The sequence below is a fragment of the Alligator mississippiensis genome, chromosome 2 (genome assembly GCF_030867095.1).
Source record: "Alligator mississippiensis isolate rAllMis1 chromosome 2, rAllMis1, whole genome shotgun sequence".
NCBI classification, from domain to species: domain Eukaryota; kingdom Metazoa; phylum Chordata; order Crocodylia; family Alligatoridae; genus Alligator; species Alligator mississippiensis.
In genome coordinates this window covers 202,486,460-202,507,692 of record NC_081825.1, presented here as the reverse complement: position 1 = coordinate 202,507,692, position 21,233 = coordinate 202,486,460, and the positions used below count along the sequence as shown (strand labels likewise).

The 21,233-nt window shown below is 43.5% G+C and overlaps 1 protein-coding gene across 7 annotated transcripts in view; it reads left to right on the top strand.

Moving 5' to 3' along the window:
• Positions 1-21,233, top strand: part of PPFIBP2 (PPFIA binding protein 2) — a 208,705-nt gene that overhangs the window by 4,891 nt on the left and 182,581 nt on the right. For 3 of the 7 annotated variants that reach the window (XM_059722700.1, XM_019476847.2, XM_059722696.1), the window contains exon 3: positions 4,460-4,511. The exons of 3 other annotated variants lie outside the window; for them this stretch is intronic. The gene's annotated coding sequence lies outside the window, so the exon portion shown is untranslated. The remainder of the gene's footprint in view (positions 1-4,459; positions 4,512-21,233) is intronic. One more of the 7 variants, XM_059722701.1, reaches the window with a different exon arrangement.

Genomic DNA, 21,233 nt, shown 5'->3' with positions numbered 1-21,233 from the left:
TTTCATTCCTTATTTGTATATGTAGTTGGTTGCTGTGTTTTCCGAAGTCTAATATTGTTCAAATATTTTCATGTTTGCAGAGTCTTGGGGTGCTTGTGAGCAGGGATGTTTCACCTCTTAAGGATACCCAGAGAGACAGTCTATTTATTTTTCCCCGGTTTCTGGATGGCAACTTGAAACAGTAGATTTTAGGGTCTCTTCGACTAAATAACTAAATTCAATCAGCCCTGTTGGATGCTGTTAAGTACCTAGGGAAAGGGTTACTTTGGTAAAGCACACAGATTCTTCTGTATGAAAGCCAGTAGAGAAGTGTACACACCTCAGAGGAAAGGACTTCTCAGCCCACTGGAAGGGTCTGCAATAGGAACAGGTGAAGCTCTACAAATTAATTTACCAAACTTTGTGGATGGAGTAATCCATTTAAGCCACAATATGCAGCATAAAGCAAATCTATTTACGCCTGCAAGGTCCGGGTGGAGTGAATTAAAATTGCCACAGCAGGGAGTTTATTAATTAAATGCCATTGTTAACTTCTTGCCTTTACCCTCCTTCAGTTCAGAGATGCTTTTTGTTAAAGCAATTGTCATAAAGCTATTTCTTTATTTAATATATTTGTCCAGTGTAGTGTACTAACTAGCACCTGACAAGAATTTTGAATAGCAACTCTGTGGGCAGGGACAGATACTTACTTTGAATAGTTTCAAAAGGGGATATGGATCTGCAGCTCCAGACTACTCAGAAGCTATTACACTCTAACTCAACCTTTTTAGACTTGAGGCATTCCTTGCAAAATGCTGGCTTTTTAAGTTTTCACTTGTTTATAAAATAATCAAGTAGGTTTTCTGTTGCAAAGAACCCAACAAGACCACCTATTTGAAATCTCTGCGTTTTATCTTCTGAATCATAATTGCATACCTAACAGTGCTAACACTGTATAGCACCCCAAGGCATAATTGAAAAGATCTCAAGGCACCCTAGTTGAAAATCACTGTTCTGACTGCAACCTATGCAGGAGCCTGTATGATACAGATACAGTGAAACTGCTCAGAGTTTAAGCCTGCCTCCTCCAGGGTTAAAGTTAGGGCAAGTTAGCTCACTTGTATCGCTATAGGCTTGTGCACATGTACCAATTTAAGTGTAACAGCTGTTGCATTCTCTTGAAAAGAGGCCCCCTGCCTCTTTTGAAACTGCTTCAAATGAAAGTTTGTTCATGCCTGACAAAAATGCAGCTATATCAATATTAGATTTTTATGGAGGAAAAAAAGTGTGTGAACACAGGCTTCCTATTGAAGAACAAGATCATTTGCCACTTGGAACCATGCTCTCTCTGGGGAATGAAGCATATGGTTAAGCGCTATTGTGAATCAGAAAGTATTAGGCTAGTTCTAATATTAGGCATGCTTCTAGCTTTTCCCTGAAGGTGTCTGTCTAGCCCTCTGGAAATGGCATCTATTTATATAGATGCGTCCGTTCCAAAAGCTCTTAAATTGTTTAACTGTTCATAGAGATAGAAAACAGTCCCTCCTGGTGTACATGACAGTTGGGACAACCGCTTTAAAGTAGTAAGTGGAGACAAACAGTACCAAGTGTGGTTGGCATTAAATCATCATCATCCTTCCTTGTAAGTCTACCATCCCTATTCCAACCTCACCCATCCAGGTTTATGCAAAATATAGGATTTCAGCAACATGCTCATAGCCAGGTTTTCAAGTGTTCATTACCCAGCAGCCTTGAATAAGAACCTTTGGAAAAATCTCTCAAGGGTGTAGGAAGTAAAATCATGTGTAACCACCATGTTGAAAAAACAGACCTTTAATTTTAAAACCATTTGGGAAAATTTAGTTGAAAAGAGGCATTTTTTCATGCTAGGATGCCAATAAACTCTAGCCCTGAGAGCCTGCTAATGAGAGCAAACAGCACAATTGGAGGCCTCTACTGAGGGTCCCACCATTCAGGTCTTCAGGAACATATTTTGTTGACGATCTGTAGGCATATCTTTGCTGTCCTCTGTGTCATTTTGATGCAAACTATACGTGTGTTTCTTACTTTCTCTTTACCAAACAGAGTCATTTTGTTGTACAGCAGCTGAGATTTGGGGGGGGCTCCTCTACATGTGCAGATAAAAATGCGATGGTATCTAATGTGCAATCCACAAAGTTGCACCTCCTGCCATGCACACGTGACATGGCAGGAGGTACAATTGTAGGATCCTACATTAGATCCCATCACACCATATTGCTTGGGACCTAAATCATGGTTTCACAGATTTTGTGGTAATCAAGAAATCTGGGGTTGTCTGCAAAATTCATTTTAAAAAAAGTATTTTATTAAAGCAGTGGCTGATAGTGCAACAGATAAGATAATGGCTGTCCGCCCACCTCTCTGCCAGTCAGTGCTGAGGGGTGGGGTGGGGTGGGACAAAGGGCAGCCATTAGTCAAGATGATGGCTTACCCTTTATTCCTTCAACCCACCCAGGGCTTACCCTTTATTCCTTTTACCCACCCAGGGCCTCTCACCTAATCAGTGCTGAGGGCCGGGTCCCCTCCACCAACAGCACCAAGGGGTGGGGAAGCCACAAAATGCCTATGACTCTTTGTGCCGGGACAAAACTGCAAGTGGGCTTTGCAGCTGGGAGAATACCTGCCCCACTGCGAACCTTGTGAGGTGCAGGGCTCACAGCAGAGGCAGTATTCCCCCACGCTGCTGCTGCTTTGAGCCTCACAGCAACATGAGCTGCAGGGCTCTCAGCAAGGGCAGCATGTGGAGATGCTGCTGCCACTCCAAGTAAGCTTCCAGATGTGCAGGGCTTGCAGCAGGGACAGTGTGGGGGAACAGTGACCTGCTGCAAGCCTCACACCTCAAGAGGCTCACAGAGGTGGCAGCTCCCACAGCTAAGAACCCTGCCACAGCTGTGAGCCTTGTCGGCAGTGGGCCTGGCAGCAGGTTGTGCACCTCTGTGACTGGGAGCCCCTCAGTTGATGGGGCTTCCAGCCACAGAGGAGCACTTGGCCACATACACAATTAATGGTGTGATTAGAACAAGCTGCAAAGTTATTACACACTTTTTTGTGGAATATCTTTGTAGCTTATTGGTTGAGCATGTAGCTGGGTCACAACTTTAGGGGTTATTACCTGGTTAATCACGCCTTAAGTGTAATGTGTAAAAGGGGCCTGGGAGATTTTTTTCAAGGATATAATCAAGCAGAGCCCATCTTGCTTCTTGAAGCTGAAGTAAGGTGGCATGGATGTGTTTAGTGTAAATTATCACTGCACATGGAGGGGTAACTACAGTAAATCTTTATTCAGACATACATGCATGCCTGAAAGAACAAAAATTGTCTGACAGCAGAGCTGTGGTAGCTGAACACAGTTTCCGAGGTGTAAGGTTATTCTAATGGTGCTTATAAAACATGTTTGGGAATTCTGCAGGATGCACAAGGCATAAGTCCGAATGTTGTGATATTGAAGAATTGATTTTTTTAATCTGCGTCTCTCTTACTAGGTTATGAGCTATTAAATGAAGATCATTTTTGTAGCGTGGCACTATTTGCTTTTTCATATAATCCTTTCTCTCTTCTGTCACCCTAGATAATTTATATCAGGGATGAGCAACCTTGAGGGGCCAGAGTATGGCATGGGGACTAGAGCATGATACACAAAGGCATTTTGCTGCCAAAATCCTCAGGGTGGATGGCAGGAAAGGGGCTGGGGCTGCTCTGTCACAACAAGCATCAGGCCCCTCCTGCCTCCCTTGCTATCTTCCCCTGGCATACCAACATTTTACAAGCTGAGAATTGTGACTGATTTTGGCTCTCTGCCCAAAAAGGTTGCTGACTCTCGATTTATATCTTGATCATCATTGCTGTATTACCTGAGTCTGGGAACAGTTTTGGGTTGTAGCCCCTTCTGCCCTACCATTTGTCAGCCCCTACACAATCATTTCCCTCTTTCTGTACAGTTGGGCAAATGCTGATACTTTTATTTTAGGTTATAGTGAATATGACTGGTTTTAATTTAACCATGACTTGATCATTCCTAGCTAGCTATTTTACACCTGTATCCTCATTGATGCAAGTATAACTGTAACCTAAAAATTAAAACTGTTGGCTGTTCAGGAAAAGGAAATAAAACATTATTTCTATATCCTGTAAAAATAGTGGCTATACATTTTATTGAGAATCATGTTGAGAAATCTGAAATTTACTTAGGTTCAATAATACTGTCCTTAATGAACTGTAATAGTTAGAAAGTGTTCCTGTTAAAATTTGAACTTTTCATATTTGACAACATTCCTGTCCTTTCGCTGTTCCTTTCCTTTTTTCAAATTTAATTTTAGTCCTTGATCCTTCTAATATTTGTGTACATGGTTTTTTTCTAGTAGTGCAGTTCTACAAGCTATCATGAGTTTTATGGAGGTGTTTGTTCCATTTATCTTGATTTTATTTTATTTTTTTACAGAAAAAAAAATAAAGGTGGTGCAGAGCAGAGTGGAATTGCTTATAACTTATATGTAAGTACTGATGCATGAGAACATGAGTACATAAACATTCATGCATACTGTGTATAATTTGATTTTAAAGGATATAATCTGCAATGCCTGCCTTATATAAGAAACAAATAGGAATGATGTTTTTCAAAGTTAAGCTTGAAAGTTTTTTGTCATGTTAAAAATCTTGGAAGATAAAGGAGATAATTAGCTATCTGTCAGATGATTAACAAATGAATGGGGAACTCCATGGCTTCCTTAGGAGAAATAGTTGTTCCAAATTATCTCCCTTTACATGTGAGGGTAAAGATCTGCTAGGCACACAGCTGGATATCATTCTTAATTTCATATTCTTTAAATAGGGGAAGTTGAAATCTTGATGATCAAAGTGACAACCATTTTCTTAAATGTTCATGACAGTAGTATCAATGAAGTTCACTTGGACAGTGAGGGTGTAGAGTTCACTGGAGACTGGGAGAGTCTGGCTATGTATTGAAGAAGAAAAATTGACAAGGCTGATAGCCATGTGGCGTGATCAAACAGCACGTTTCGAGTATGAAATGGTGGAACTGATTACTGAGAAACTGGTGTGCTGGCAGTAATAATGCACTAATTGGTGACCAAAGACCTTTCTCAAACTACCTGAAGACATCTATGTTTACGTGGAGTTTGTGTTCAGAGAGAGAGGGAGGAAGATTTGGCAGGCTTAATTTCTCCCCAAGAACCTTGACAATGGTTTACAATACTGAGTTGTGGAGCAGCTTTCTGGAATTAGTCTTTTTTTTTAATACCATATACTACTTAACATCTTCAATACATAGTATTGGGAGAGTGACAGGCCCAGAACATGGCTCTGATATAGGTAACAGTAATTGCTTCTCCAGAACTTTGTATAAACATGTGATGTTTGTTTTTATTTGAAACCAGTAATATAACAGATGTAAATGTTCATAGAAAGTGATTCTAATATCAACAGTATCTCAAGTCACCCAATTGTGTGCAGATTTATATGGTTGCTAGTCTCAAACTTCCATACTTGCATCTGGATTTCAAATGCGCACAGAGTCGCAGTTCTGAGTCATTCTATCCTGAAAATATAGGAGACTGGCAAAACTGGACATTTTCCAAACTCAGGGATAGGGGTGTGTGTGGTGGTGGGGGTTCTTCTTAATCACTCTCCAATTAGTTGTTGCTGCTTTTGTACAAGAATGTAGCTTTGTGTACAGATTTTCTACCAAATATAAGTCCCACATATGAAAGAAAATTTTTTTGCCAAACATAAGAAGGTGTCTTTAAAACACTGAATTACAATTTTCTTCCAGTGTAGTCCAGATGGTAGCATCTGCTTTAATGATGCATAATCACTGCATCTTATTTTAATGAAATTGTATTAAGATTTATGAATATAACTTATTGTGAGGCTGATGCATAAGTGTAATTCAGTCAGTCCCCAAACTAAAGTATTCTGATGTCTCATTCTAGAGATAATGTTTTGTCTAGAGAAGACCTCAGAGAAAATGTAATTTCTTAATGACATAAGAGACTAGCATTAAGAATTTCTTGGAAGTAAAGCTTCTGCACTATGCTTAGCTGATAATTTCTTACAATACAGTACAGGATAGCTGGTGCATATTCAAATTCCCTCCTCCCCCAGCCCCCCAGAAGGTCGTACAGTTCTTGCTTGAATTATTATGATCATGAAAATTATGCATGTGTTATGCAACATATTGGCTCCATTAAAGTGCAGACTTATTAAGGTAGTTGGTACTATTAATCAAAATAATAATAATAATAATAATAATAATAATAAAAAGTTCTTGTACCATCTCCATATAAATCAACTATGTGCTTTGTAGAATCTTTCTTATTTTGTGTAAGGGCGTGTTGTCAAATCACATTTAACCCGAGTCCTTACCTGGATTGTAATTTAATTCCAGCCAGATGGGAAAACCTTTGACTTGGAAGTGCTTTAAGGCTGAGCAGGAATACAGAGGTCTGAGCCTGGGCTCCACTTTTAGCCCAAGAGTTAGTACAGATAGTCAAAAAGCCTGCATTCAATCTTTGCAGGTTAGTCTAAATTGCCTATACTGAGTTGATAAACAAGTGAACAGATATTCACCTTTGATTCTGGAAATACAGCCATATGCCTGCACAGGCAGAAGCAAGCAGCACAATTGGAGGCCTCTACTGGAGCGGGAAATGCTTGCTGTCAGACTAGTCTAGTCCAATAAATAGCCAAATTACATTAATAGGAAGAAGTCAATTGATTTTATAGTTTATTTACAAGTTGTTTCATGAATGCTGTGGTAATTTTTCCTCTTTAAGCATAGTGTTTGTAGAAAGCTTTTTGGAAGACAAGAATGTGGAAAGCTCGTTTCGGATAACTGTTTACTTTGATTTTTATAATGTAAATTGAATGTAACAAACAGTTTATGTAATATCAGCATAATTTTGAATAAGTATGAAGGTAATAAAGTCATAAACTTATAAATTGGAAGGAGTTACTGTTTATTAGAAAAGATGCAAATTGGAGTTTGACAAGTATTTATTTCCGTTGTAAAACTCCTTCCTTCAAAAAGGCATGCTAAAATACTCTAAAAATAAATGGTAACTATATTTTCTTCTCTTCATGCAAGTGTCCGGGAAGTCTGCCAGTCTTTTAGGACTCTAACAGATCTTACTATTAAATTATTCTGTTGTGGAAAAGAACTCCATTATTTTGGGGGGAGGAGGGATTATTTTCCATTCATAATCTGGGTTAATCCAAAGAAATTAAATAAAACATAAAATAATGGAGCTTATTGTCCTCTTGCTTGCACTGATTTTGCACGAAAATATAAGCCTATTTATTGTAACGCAATGTTTTTTCCCTCAGAATACTAACACTGAAAAGCAAGGAATCATGGGGAAATAGTGTGCCTAACACAATGATAGTCTGCAAGTGTTAGTTCAGTTTTATCACAGCATTCAACAATATAGATTTATATATATCTACATTGTTCCTGAGTTTTATAATTGTAGTAATTGTATAGTATAGATTCCCAACAGAAAACCTATTACAAGGTAAACTGTATGTATATATGTACGATGTCATACGGAGAAATAAGGTATAAACAGGATGGAATCAAGGGGTGTTTTTTAACTCTGAATTTTCAGTTTATTGGGTAAACTGAAGGTAATAGCATTGTGCATTGTAATTGTGTGTGTAGGCATTAGTATGTCAAAGTGGAAAAGTATCATGACTGTAATGGGCCGTTGCTTGAAGATGGGTACTGCATTTATTTGAATCCAAAATAAGGGTTGGACAGATATTTGGCTGGGGTGATATGATCCTGGCACCCATTCCTGCCTGGGGCAGGGGGTCAGACTTGATGATCTATTTAGGTCCCTTCTGACCCCAAGTAATATGATACCATGATAACATTTTTCTCCAATCAGCATGGGGGGCAGGAGGGGGAAGCCTGGTCTTAGATTTGAATACCAACCTGGGGCAGGTGGCAGCTCAGCTCTGGTTTTGGCACTGGGCTCAGTGCTGAAGCTGGAGTTAGGCTGCCACATGCTCTGAACCAGAATGGCTAATTTGATGGGGGAGGGGGCACATGGCAAGGGGTGTGTGAGGGGAGACCTGGGTGGGAGGGGGAAACCTGCAGCCTGCCCCCCATATCCCCAGTGTTTGTGTCTTCTCCCTTATCCCGACCCAATTGCCCCCTCCCCTGTTACCTTCTGCTTCAGCTCAGATCCTTCCAACCTAACCCAGCTCAGCTGGGTGCCACTGTTGCTTCTCTGTGGCTGGGCTGAGCTGCTGCTGCTGCTGCTGCTGCTAAGTGCCCTGATCCAGAGCAGAGCTGCTGGCTGGGAGTGTGGGTGGAGGAGCAGGCCGCCTGTGGGTGCTTAGCAGGGAGTGGGGGGCAGGCATGGGTAGGGACACGGGGTGGGGCACATGGCAGGGGACATGCAGCAGACTGGGCAATCACGGGGTCGGGGAGGGCAAGGGGCAGGGGTCTTCCCCCTCATCCCCATTGCTTTTTCCCCTGCCACAGTAGTGAGGGGGACAAATTTAAGATGACCTTCCACTAGTTAGATTCTATACATGGAAACTTAAAACAAATTTCTAATTTTCCATATATCGAATGTAATTATTAGAAGTCATCTTGGATTTTGGTAAACATGGTATTTTATTGAATGTAACATTGCCTTGACTTATTTCCATCCTTTGTTGTGTTTGCATTGAGTAACTTAGTCACAATTTTCATAGATGGGAATTTCCTTTTTAATCCTTCCATGTACACAGGGATCTATCTAAGTCATGGCAGAAATGCATTGTGCAGCGGCTCCTTTACTTTTGCAGTTTTTGCTGTGTGCCCCTCTGCCTCCCCCTCTCCCCCCTACTGCTGATTGGCAGAGGGGCCCCATTGGTCTTACTGATTGCTGCTGATAGTCCAGAAGGCAAAAACAACGGCATATTTAAAGGTGCAGTTTTTGTCTCCTGGCTGATAAATGGTGGGGCCAACGGGGACCTTCCACCAACCATTGGTGGGGGAACGCATGACAAAAACAGCCAAGTAGGTCCCTACATATACATAGGTAGGGAGTAGTGACTTATGGCCTTGGCCTGAAGACAGCAGCAATTCTCAAACAGGGTGACATGCGTTGTTATTAGCGATAGGTGTGCAAGCATGATTCACAGAATAAACCCAGATTTCGGATAAAAATTAATTGTGTTAAAAACATTCTGTCCTTTTGTGGGTCTTTCTGAGTTCATTGTAACAGAAGAATTGCTGTATTATTTATTTATTGATTGATTTATTTTGGAGTAAAAAAATGAGTGAAACCTAAAAGTTGGCATTTTTAAGGAATGCCTTGAGTCGTCTTGATTCCAAAAAGGTTGAGAACCACTTGGACTAGAGGATAGCATTAGTTTGGGAATACTGGTACAGCGCAAGTTAATTTAAAAAATCACATCTCTTCCATTTAAAACATTGTGCATCTCGGAGAGAAACCTTTGGTCACCTTTTTGTTTCCTTTGTTCTTCCTCTGGTAGAAACCTTTAGTCTGAAAAATTGAGTGCCAAATGAGGAAAGTATGACCATTATAAAAAGTTTTTATTTTAGAAATATAAACTTCTAGGCTGAGGAGAATGAATGCATTTCTGGGCTGTGGTAGAATTTACTGTGTGTTGTTTTGTTTTGTTTTTTTGCATACCATCTCAAGACGCAGGGGCTGTGCAGTTCAGCGCCAGCAGGATTGGGCCCTCAGCTGACACTACTGGCTGAGTTGAACTAACTGCCTGACCATAATTGTTGAGCCTGGTGGGCACCCCACTTGAGACCATTATGTATGCCCAGCATGAAAACTGCAGGACAAAGGTGGCCCATACTGCCAAACCTTTGTCAGTGAATGTCCCAGCTGGTACAAAAAGGCCCCAATGGATATCTAATCCATCACCTTAACCACTCAGCCACAATCTAGGATTTTCCCTTCCCAGCTAATTGCCCTAAATAATGAATCATCTAGACAATTGGTGCTTAAATTCTGGACTGTGAGCTAGGTGTGTCCCATGAGGCTGTCCTTTGGCCTATGAATCTCTCCACAGGTCAAGAAATTTGGAAGCAGGGGCACAGTGACTGTGTTAATTGCCACTCCCCTGCTGACAAATTTTGTGACCTCAGGGGGATGCTTGTAGGTCGGATGATGTGGCCCTGCACACTGGATTGTAGTGGGACAAGCAAATGAGGCCAGTGCTCAGCCAGACTACACAGCAGATCAAGCCTGCATGTGGGATCTGGCCCAGGAACTGATCCCATAAGAACTATCCAGCCCACAGGGCCAGAAGTTTGAACAACACTTTTCTAGACCTTAATGGCCTCAGGAAATAGGTGGGACAGTGTCAATAACTTGAATAAAGTCAAGATACAACTCTATTGCTTTTTTTTTTTCTTAGCCACTTATCTAGGTATTCCGTCCAAGAAGAAATTAGATCAGTTTGACCCAGTTCTAAACATCTGGGGGGAAAGAAGAGAGAGGGGATATTAAAAATGGGAACCTTTTAAAAGTTTTTCTCTAGGGTACAGGAACTACCACACTAGATCAATCAAATATTTTTTGTCTCTAAAAATAGTCAGTATATAGCAGGCACTTTTGGAGGAAGATGTAGGAACCCTGCAAGAGGCAGATGTTGGTTAATCTGCTCATAACATAATATCTCATTCAGAACTGAAATAATTAGGCAGTGGCTGTAGCCTGGAAGCATAAGGTTTAATGAGAGAGTTCATATATTCTTGATATGTATATAAATATTCTGTGCTTTTTTTTTTTTAAATAACTTACTAGCTTCAGCTGTTCCTTGGGTTGTAAGGGTTTTTTTCAATCTAATTACAACTGAAAATGTTTCACTTAAATGTAAATTTTAGTTTAACTTCCCTTCCTATTTTATTGTGTGTGTGGTTCAATTCCCACTTCAGACCAGAAGGCCTGTGATTTGTTTTGTTCCTTTAATCTGTTCTGTATTTTTGAAAATCCCTTTTTGAGGTGAAGTGACCAATATTCAACATTTCATCTAGAATTCTCTGCACTCCTGCTCATTCAATTAGCTTGTTAATGTCTCTTGGATGTTCTCCAGTCCTCTCTGCTCCTAATTAAGCTAAATAAGCTCAATATTGGCTGCAGATTTTGCTTTGCTGTTATACATTTGCCCTTCTAAATCAGAGGTGTTCAACTCCTGGCCAGGAGGCCAGATCCAGCACCAAGCCATCTGGCCTGTGGGGCTCCCCACAGGTATGTGGGGAGCCATGTGGTCCATGGTCCTGAGGGCTAGATTGGTTTGGTGGGTGAGTCCAGCGCAGGGCTCGATTCAGCCCTGTGTCACTCATCTGGCCCATAGGGCTGTGCACCAGTGTTTTAGGTCATTTATAAGTTAAAGTATAACTTCACTGGTCAGAATATGGTCTTGATAAAAATTAACCTTCTCATTCTAGTTTCTACTTTCTTTCTTGTGTCCAATTTTTAATCTATGATAGTATTTAATTTGGTACCGTCTGAAAATTCAGCATTTTTGGTATCCATTTGTGTCGGCAGCAGCGGCAGTCCCTCAGAGTCGAAGATGACGTCCGTCAGGCTTGTTGGGTCCTCAGGTGACTAGGGAGCCTAATTTCTGGATACAGACATTCTTCAGCAATGGGAGCATGTTGTGGTATGGGGGAGTGGGACTCGCAGCCCCAGGCTGGTCTCCTTCTCCTTCCGCCACCATTCTGCCCCAGTATCGAGTCTTTGGGCCTCAAAGTTGTGCGTGCCTTGGTGGACCAGGTGGCACCACACCAAATGGCCAGCAGCTCCTCCCAGCCATTGCTGTTGATGCTACCAAGCTTGAGGGCAACCTTGAGTGCATGTTTGTACTGTTTCCTTTGGCCACCCGTTGAGTGTTGGCCAACGGAGAGTTGGGGAAAAGAGAATCTGATAAGGGAGGCAGTTCTCGGACATCTGGATGCAATGGCCTGTCCATTGAAGTTGATTTCTCAAGAGCAAGGCTTCTAATCCAGTCTCTTTTTATGACCAGGTTACGAAACGCCTGGACACAGGAGGAGGGGTGGATGTCGTATACTTAGACTTCAGGAAGGCCTTCGATACGGTATCCCACCCCATACTGGTGAACAAGTTAAGAGGCTGTGACTTGGATGACTACACAGTCCAGTGGGTGGCGAATTGGCTAGAAGGTTGCACCCAGAGAGTCGTGGTGGATGGGTCGGTTTTGACCTGGAAGGGTGTGGGCAGTGGGGTCCCGCAGGGCTCAGTCCTTGGACCGATACTCTTTAATGTCTTCATCAGCGACTTGGACGAGGGAGTGAAGTGTACTCTGTCCAAGTTTGCAGATGACACAAAGCTATGGGGAGAAGTGGACATACTGGAGGGCAGGGAACAGCTGCAAGCAGACCTGGACAGGTTGGACAAGTGGGCAGAAAACAACAGAATGCAGTTCAACAAGGAGAAATGCAAGGTGCTGCACCTAGGGAGGAAAAATGTCCAGCACACCTACTGCCTAGGAAATGACCTGCTGGGTGGCATGGAAGCGGAAAGGGATCTTGGAGTCCTAGTGGACTCCAAGATAAACATGAGTCAGCAGTGTGACGAAGCCATCAGAAAAGCTAATGGCACTTTATCATGCATCAGCAGATGCATGGCGAATAGATCCAAAGAGGTGATACTTTCCCTCTATCGGGCGCTGGTCAGACCGCAGTTGGAGTACTGCATGCAATTCTGGGCACCGCACTTCAAGAAGGATGCGGATAACCTGGAGAGGGTCCAGAGAAGGGCCACTCGTATGGTTAAGGGCTTGCAGACCAAGCCCTACGAGGAGAGACTAGAGAACCTGGACTTTTTAGCCTCCGCAAGAGAAGGTTGAGAGGCGACCTTGTGGCTGCCTATAAGTTCATCACGGGGGCACAGAAGGGAATTGGTGAGGTTTTATTCACCAAGGTGCCCCCGGGGGTTACAAGAAATAATGGCCACAAGCTAGCAGAGAGCAGATTTAGACTAGACATTAGGAAGAACTTCTTCACAGTTAGAGTGGCCAAGGTCTGGTACAGACTCCCAAGGGAGGTGGTGCTCTCCCCTACCCTGGGGGTCTTCAAGAGGAGGTTGGATATGCATCTAGCTGGGGTCATCTAGACCCAGCACTCTTTCCTGCCTATGCAGGGGGTCGGACTCGATGATCTATTGGGGTCCCTTCCAACCCTAACATCTATGAATCTATGAATGCTGGTGGACACAGCTTCATGGAGGGTGCTTACATTGGTCCAGTGATCCTACCATTTGATCCCCAGGATTCGGCGCAAGCACTGCTGGTGAAAGTTCTCAAGGGTCTTAATGTGGCGTAGGTAGACAGTCCAGGTTTCACTGCAGTAGAGGAGGGTGGTCAGCACAACAGCCTTGTAAACCAGGACCTTCATTGACTTCCGAAGATCTCTATTTTTGAAGACACGTTGTTGCAGCTTGAAGTTGGTGGCATTGGTTCAGTTGACCTGGTGCTGGACATTTTCGTCAATGGTAGCCCATTGAGAGAGGTTGCTACTGAGATATGGAAAGTGCTCCATGTACTCCAGAGCCTCCCCATCTATGTAGATAGCACGAGGGATGTTCAAATGGCCTACGGAGGGTTTGTTTCATAGACATTAGGGCTGGAAGGACCTCGGAAGATCATTAAGTCCTGCCTTTGGGGCAGGGGGCTGGACTTCATCAAGTCAGATAGGGCCAAAGGATCCCAGCAAAATAGGTGTCCAAATGTTTATAAAGAGTCCAGAGTAAGTGCTTGAACCACCTCTAGAGGGAGTCTATTCTAGGCCTTGGGGGCTCAAATAGTAAAGAAGTTTTTCCTTATGTCCAGCCTAAAATGGTCTTGGAGGAGTTTGTGACCATTTGACCTTGTCATCCCTTGGGACACTCTGAACAGGTGTTCCCCCAGATCCTGATGTACACCTCTTTATATACTTATAGGCAGCCACCAGGTCACCCCTGAGCCTGTGCTTTTCCAGACTGAATAGCTCCCACAGGTCTCAGCCTTTCATCTTAAGGCCTGGTTTCTTGTCCTCTGGTCATGAATGTGGCTCTCCTCTGGATTCTTTCAAGCTTTTTCATATCCTTTTAAAATTGTGGAGCCCAGAATTGGATGCAATACTCCAGCTGTGGCCTCACCAAGGCCGAGTACAGCGGGAGGTTGACCTCCTGAGATTTGCTTGAGAAGCACGTATGGATGCAAACTAGAGTTTTGTTCACTTTACCAGCTGCGGGTTGGTGGAGAACCTTGGTCTTGTTGACATTCAAGGACTTCAATACGAAGTGTTGAAAAGATCTAAGGTCACTTGTACATCCTCTGCAGAGTGAGCCATTACACAGCAATCATCCACAAACTGAAGGTCGTGGATGTCCTTGGTGATGAGTTTCGTTTTTGTCCGGAAGCACCCAAGATTGAAAAGCTTCCCATCCAGTCGATAGTGGATACTGATGCCAGATGGTAGATCATCTTGGATGAGGTGGATGATGATGGTCAAGTTGATGGTGAACAGGGTGGAGGTGATCATGCAACCTTGTTTGACCTCGGTCTAGATGCGGAAGGCATCAGTTTCAGATCTTCCATTCAGTACAGGTCATGTCATCATGCAGGAGCCCCAGCATGGTGACAAGCTTCAGCAGGCAGCCAAGGCATTGGAGGATGGTTCAGAGAGCTTCACAATTTAAGGAATAGAATGCTTGTGTGGGAATCCACTTGTGTGGGACATTATTTAAAGGGCTTTTGGAAGTTTGACTGAATTTTGTCATCCAGATCTCTCTATCCACTATTTTATGTTTCAAGACTAAGATTACTGATTTCCTTTGCAGAAACTAATTGAATTAGATCCTCCCCTAACATTATCTTAGATGTTTTCTTGCTACAAATTGTTTCTTGTTATCACTACAACAAATTTGCCAAGTATAGATATTAGGCTTATTGGCCTATGATTGCTTGGGTCACTTCAAAGCATTTTCTACAATTTGTACCAAGTTTGCTACCTGGCTGAATCAGTGGCTATTTTAATGTAAACTTGCCAATTTTTGTTAGTGGGTCACCGGTTACCAAGACCAAGAGGTCTGAAGTATGTTATCTGACCTAATGGATTCCTCTCTTTCAAATGACCATTTTGTTCAAGCATGTTATTTTCTAGAAATATGTTTGCTACCATAAAAACTAATGTAAAGAAATACCTAACTTTCCTTAATTGCTTCCTGTCATCCTCTGAGATCTAGCAAATCATTATTTTTGGACAAGATTCTTACTTCTGATGTACTTAACTCATTGCTTGTGTTTACCCCTTTAGCTAGTTGCTTTTATAAAGGCCAGAATGGATTTCTAATTTACCTTCTTTATTATGGCTGCTGTAGCTTATACTCCTCTCTATTGGCTTCCATAGCAAGGATAGACAACTTGCAGCCTGCGGGTCTGATCCGGCTTGCAGAGCCATTGGATCTAGTTTGCAGGCGTGGGTTTTGGCATTTTGGAAGCAATGGGAGACTTTGTCCCTGTGGTGGCAAAGGAAGAGTGGCAGCAGCTAAGTGGTGACTGTGGCCAGGTTCTACCACCCCCCCACCTCTGACTTCTGGTGGGTTGTTTCACCCTGCAGGCAGAAAATGTTGCTATCACTCAGATTTCCAACCTTTTTTAAAGGTCTAGATAGTTTTTTGGACCATTTGTCTCCTTGGCTTACTCCTTGCCTTCCTTTCAGTTCAAGAACATAAATGTTGTCTGAGATTATAGAGAAGCTGTAGCAAAAATTTCCCTTGTAAAATATTTTTGGTAAAATTTTGAATTTCAGAAGTCCAGTCAAACTGGAATGATTAATCTGTTTTAAGTACCACTTGAAACAAAATTAGCTATTGAGTTCCTACCACTTTATAATACCAGAAACAGCCTTTGAGCAAAAGAATTCTTTCATGTTGAGGCCAAATCTCCTTTCATTTACAAAATGTAAACACTCTTCTGAGGGCCAAATACCCTTTCTTACAGAGAGTAATAGCTTACATGGAAATCAAAGAAAAAGATTGTGTTTAACAACAGGTAAGGAACTCTAAGTGCAACCATAAATTAAAGGAGAACCGCTCAGTGCATTACAGCACTGAAGCCCAATCTTTTGGCCCTGAGGCCCTAAGGAATGGGGCGGGGACAGTCCACAGGCCAGATTGAGGCCCATGTACTAGGACTGGGTCCTGGGGCTCAGCACTGCCTCTGTGCTCCTGGATTGGGTCTCTAGGCCCTGGTACTGAGAGTCCCAGCCCCCCAACTCTGGGATTTGGCCCTGGGGCCTAGTACCATCAACTCCCAGCCCCCTGCATGTCAGGTTTGGGCCCTAGGGCCCAGTGCCATGTCCACCCAGCAATGTGAGCTGGAACTGGGGAGCTAATTCAGCACGCAGGGCTCAGAGCTCCCCATGGAGCTCCGGGCCCTGCATGCTGGATTAGCTCCCCATGGGCCCAGAAATTCATCAGTGGGGGAACAGATCTGGCCCATAGGCCAGGGAATAAGCACCCATGAGTTAGAGAGATCCTTTCTTCTAAAAAGTAGTCAGTCAAAGAACACTTATTTTTACTCTTCTGTACAGCAAAGACTTGGTTACTGTGAAGTACAGAAACTTGACGTAATCTCTTCTCCTCTTCAAATAGCACTTTCAATTTCCTGTTATGACCCTGTATTCAAAAATGTGTGTTCAGAAAGCTGAATTACCATGTGTGTACATTAGATACAGATATTTGTCATCTACATACATACCATATATGAATACTGAGCATGCAGCATATGCTGACCATGCAACATAGAAACAGAGGACTTCCCCTACAAAGCCTCTAGACCTAGGGGTACAGATATGGACATAGAGATGGGTAGGTTATGAGTAGAGGAATGTGTGGAGCCTTTACTCTCTTCCCAAAGCTAAAGCATCAGTTGAGCAGGTATAAGGATGGGGTTGGAGAGGTAAATCCTGCTGCTGGCTAACTGGTAGGAGATTTCTGAATTCAGTCAGGGGCATGTTAATTGCGTGGGTGTGAATTCTAGTTGTCAGAATCATGGTTTTTTTTCCTGGTCTGCTTTTCAGACCACACAGGTACTGGCCCTTATCATGAGCTGGGAATAAACTCTTAATTTATCCAGTTATTTATTCATAGATTCATAGATGTTAGGGTCGGAAGGGACCTCAATAGATCATCGAGTCCGACCCCCTGCATAAGCAGGAAAGAGTGCAGGGTCTAGATGACCCCAGCTAGATACTCATCTAACCTCCTCTTGAAGACCCCCAGGGTAGGGGAGAGCACCACCTCCCTTGGGAGCCCGTTCCAGACCTTGGCCACTTGAACTGTGAAGAAGTTCTTCCTAATGTCCAATCTAAATCTGCTGTCTGCTAGCTTGTGGCCATTGTTTCTTGTAACCCCCGGGGGCGCCTTGGTGAATAAATACTCACCAATTCCCTTCTGTGCCCCTGTGATGAACTTATAGGCAGCCACAAGGTCGCCTCTCAACCTTCTCTTGCAGAGGCTGAAAAGGTCCAGTTTCTCTAGTCTCTCCTCGTAGGGCTTGGTCTGCAGGCCCTTGACCATACGAGTTGCCCTTCTCTGGACCCTCTCCAGGTTATCCGCATCCTTTTTGAAGTGTGGCGCCCGGAATTGCACGCAGTACTCCAACTGCGGTCTGACCAGTGCCCTATAGAGGAGAAGTATCACCTCCTTGGACCTATTCGTCATGCATCTGCTGATGCACGATAAAGTGCCATTGGCTTTTCTGATGGCTTCGTCACACTGCCGGCTCATGTTCATCTTGGAGTCCACTAGGACTCCAAGATCCCTTTCCACCTCTGTGCCACCCAGCAGGTCATTCCCTAGGCTGTAGGTGTGCTGGACATTTTTCCTCCCTAGGTGCAGCACTTTGCATTTCTCCTTGTTGAACTGCATCCTGTTGTTTTCTGCCCACTTGTCCAACCTATCCAGGTCTGCCTGCAGCTGTTCTCTGCCCTCCAGCGTGTCCACTTCTCCCCATAGCTTTGTGTCATCTGCAAACTTGGACAGAGTACATTTGACTCCCTCGTCCAAGTCGCTGATGAAGACATTAAAGAGTATTGGTCCAAGGACCGAGCCCTGCGGGACCCCACTGCCCACACCCTTCCAGGTCGAGACTGACCCATCTACCACGACTCTTTGGGTGCGACCCTCTAGCCAATTCGCCACCCACCGGACTGTGCAGTCATCCACATCACAGCCTCTTAACTTGTTCACCAGTATGGGGTGGGATACCGTATCGAAGGCCTTCCTGAAGTCTAAGGATACGACATCCACCCCTCCTCCTTTGTCCAGGCGTTTCGTAACCTGGTCATAGAAAGAGACTAGGTTGGTCAGGCACGATCTGCCCGCCACAAACCCGTGCTGTTTTCCCCTCAGCATAATCTGCCCTGCCGGGCTCTCACAAATGTGAGCCTTGATAATTTTTTCAAAGACTTTACCAAGGATGGAGGTGAGACTGACTGGCCTATAGTTGCCCGGGTCCTCCTTCCTCCCCTTTTTGAAAATGGGGACCACGTTAGCCCTTTTCCAGTCCTCCGGGACTTGGCCCGTGCGCCACGAGCGTTCGAATATTCCCGCCAGTGGCTCTGCAGTGATGTCAGTCAGTGCCTTCAGCACCCTCGGATGGAGCCCATCCGGGCCTGCCGATTAAAAGGCATCCAGTTCTTCCAAATTTCTCTGCACCACCTCAGGATCTACGTATGGAAGTCCGGCGCCTTGCTGCTGCCTCTCTACAACCCCAGTGAGAGACTTGTCGTGCCCCTCACTTAGGAACACTGAGGCAAAGAACTCGTTGAGGAGTTCAGCCTTGTCCCCCCTGTCTGTCAACAATTGTTTCTGCCCATTTAGCAGTGGTCCTATTCCTCCCTGGGCCTTCCTTTTACTCCCAATATATCTAAAAAACAATTTCTTGTTGTCTTTTACTTGGGTTGCCATCCTCAGCTCCATGGTAGCTTTGGCCTGCCTAACTGCCTCCCTACAAGCACGAGCAGAGGAGGTATATTCATCTTTAGTGATCTCACCCTGTTTCCACTTTTTATGTGCTCCCCTTTTGGCCCTTAGGCTGCCCTGGATTTCTCTGGTCAGCCATGGAAGCTTTCTAGCCCCTTTCCCTTTTTTGCCTCGCTCGGGGATCGTCTTGCTTTGTGCCCGAAGGATCGTTTCCTTTAGGCACAGCCACCCTGTAATCATACTGTTACTGTTATGTGAGCTATAATTACATTATTTAGGTCTGGCTTTTTGCTATGCACCCAGGGTTCCTCAGCTCCCTAAAATTGGCAGTGACTTTTTTTTAGTTTGGGTTGTCAATTGTAGCCACAACCTGCGCTTGAGTCACGTGAATATGAGATGCTATAACCTCGGTGCTATTATTGGAGCATTATTAAATGATTTTAAGAATAATTTTAAATAAATGCAGGTATCAGGCCTGCATTTATTTAAAATTATTTTTATGTTGAACGATCACTTCTTAAAGACAAGAGGAAGGTTCATTCCCTGAGATCTAAATGTTGAACTCACCAGAGTTTGAAGTAGTTATGGCCTGATTTTTGCAGAGATGCTAAGCACCCAAGTGGCAGCTGCCATCAGTGGAACCAAGCTCTTTGTAGAAGCAAAATTTGTCACCAAGAAGGATTGGCTTGCTTTGCCCTGTAATAAAAATGGCATAATTCACTGGAGTATTTTTAAATAATATATTTGTTGCAGAGCCATTTTTCACACTGATACAAAGAGGTTCACCTTTTCATAAATATCCAGTAATTTGAGACCTTAGTTTTTGGGTGCCTACTCTGAGATCAGAAGAGGCCTCTCAAAGAAGTGTAATTTCACTATGAGATTGCAGTGGAGGCTGGTATTTTTTACACACCACATTTTGTTTTTCATGATAAAACAAAGCTGTCTCTTGAATTTACCATAGCAAACTTTAAAGATCTCAATCCCTCTTATACTAGTGCTAATTGGGAGTAACTTGATACTTTTTTATAGCCCAATGTAAGTGATGTTGTTGTGGATAGATACCATTATGTTCAGATTTGTTTCTAAATAATTTAACATTGGGGGTTTTGTAAATTAGCCAGAGAAGCAAGAAACTCCTGCAGAAGCTGGGTATCATATCATAAAGAGAAGCTGATAGCTACTAAAGATTAATGACCTTTGCATGCCCATAAGCTTAGAATTGTGTATTATTTTTGCCATCTTTCACTAACTAGGCTCCTATAGATGCAGGGGATAATTGGTTAATATTGTGGTAAGGTTGTTGCCTGAAGAAACTACATGCCTCTTATTTACTAGGTGTATGGTCCCATTGCAAATGTGACGGATATTCTTGAAAAGCTCCTCTGGGACAAACTGTCAAGTTCTCTAAAGTAAAACAGGATGTATTATATCCTGATACTAAATATCCCCTCTGGTGTCATTGCTGTTCGCTGCTATAACTCTCTGCTCCAGGGCTTCCATTCCTGCTGTAATGACATTATTCAGACAACTTAAAACAACATGAGAGCTCTGCTTTATTTATCTTGTATGACACTGCTTGTTTGTTTGTTTTTTAATCCATTTGCTTCAGAGCTGATAAAGTTCTAGTAATTATTAAAACAAGGGTTGTGTCTTACTAGCATTTGCATTATTAACGATAAGTTTTCAGGGTTTGTTTTTTTTCCAATGTGTTTATACAACTTCCGGGTGGGCCAAAATTTGCATGGCATGTAGTGTGGGGGACTTGTTGATACAGCCAGCTTGGAGAATTTCATTGTGATTGGTGAAGCCCGTCCACCAGGAGTGGAGTGGGGGTGGGATGGGGAAGAGAGGAGAACCCCAGACCTGGTTGTAGCCTGCTCTTTGCAGGTCCAATAACACTCTGGGGCAGAACCTCCTGAGTGAATAAAAGGAGCTGCGTGCCCAGCACATGACAGACTGGTTGAGGAACGGAAAAGAGGATGGGCAAGGCAGCTAGTGTGAGCTGGCCAGCAGGTAGGACCAGCATCCTGAAGAGCCCAAAGAAACCTCTTCATGAGCGGGAGCAGTGAGCGACTGCATCCCCCAGCTGCACTGCGGGGTACAGTGTCAGTGCATGGAGCACAGACCCTGGGAGCCATTCATGGGCACTTGGGTCTGCAACCCCTGGTGTGAGGCCCGGGACCCGCTGCACAGGCCAGTGCATGGAGCTGGGAGCTGCACGAGGCA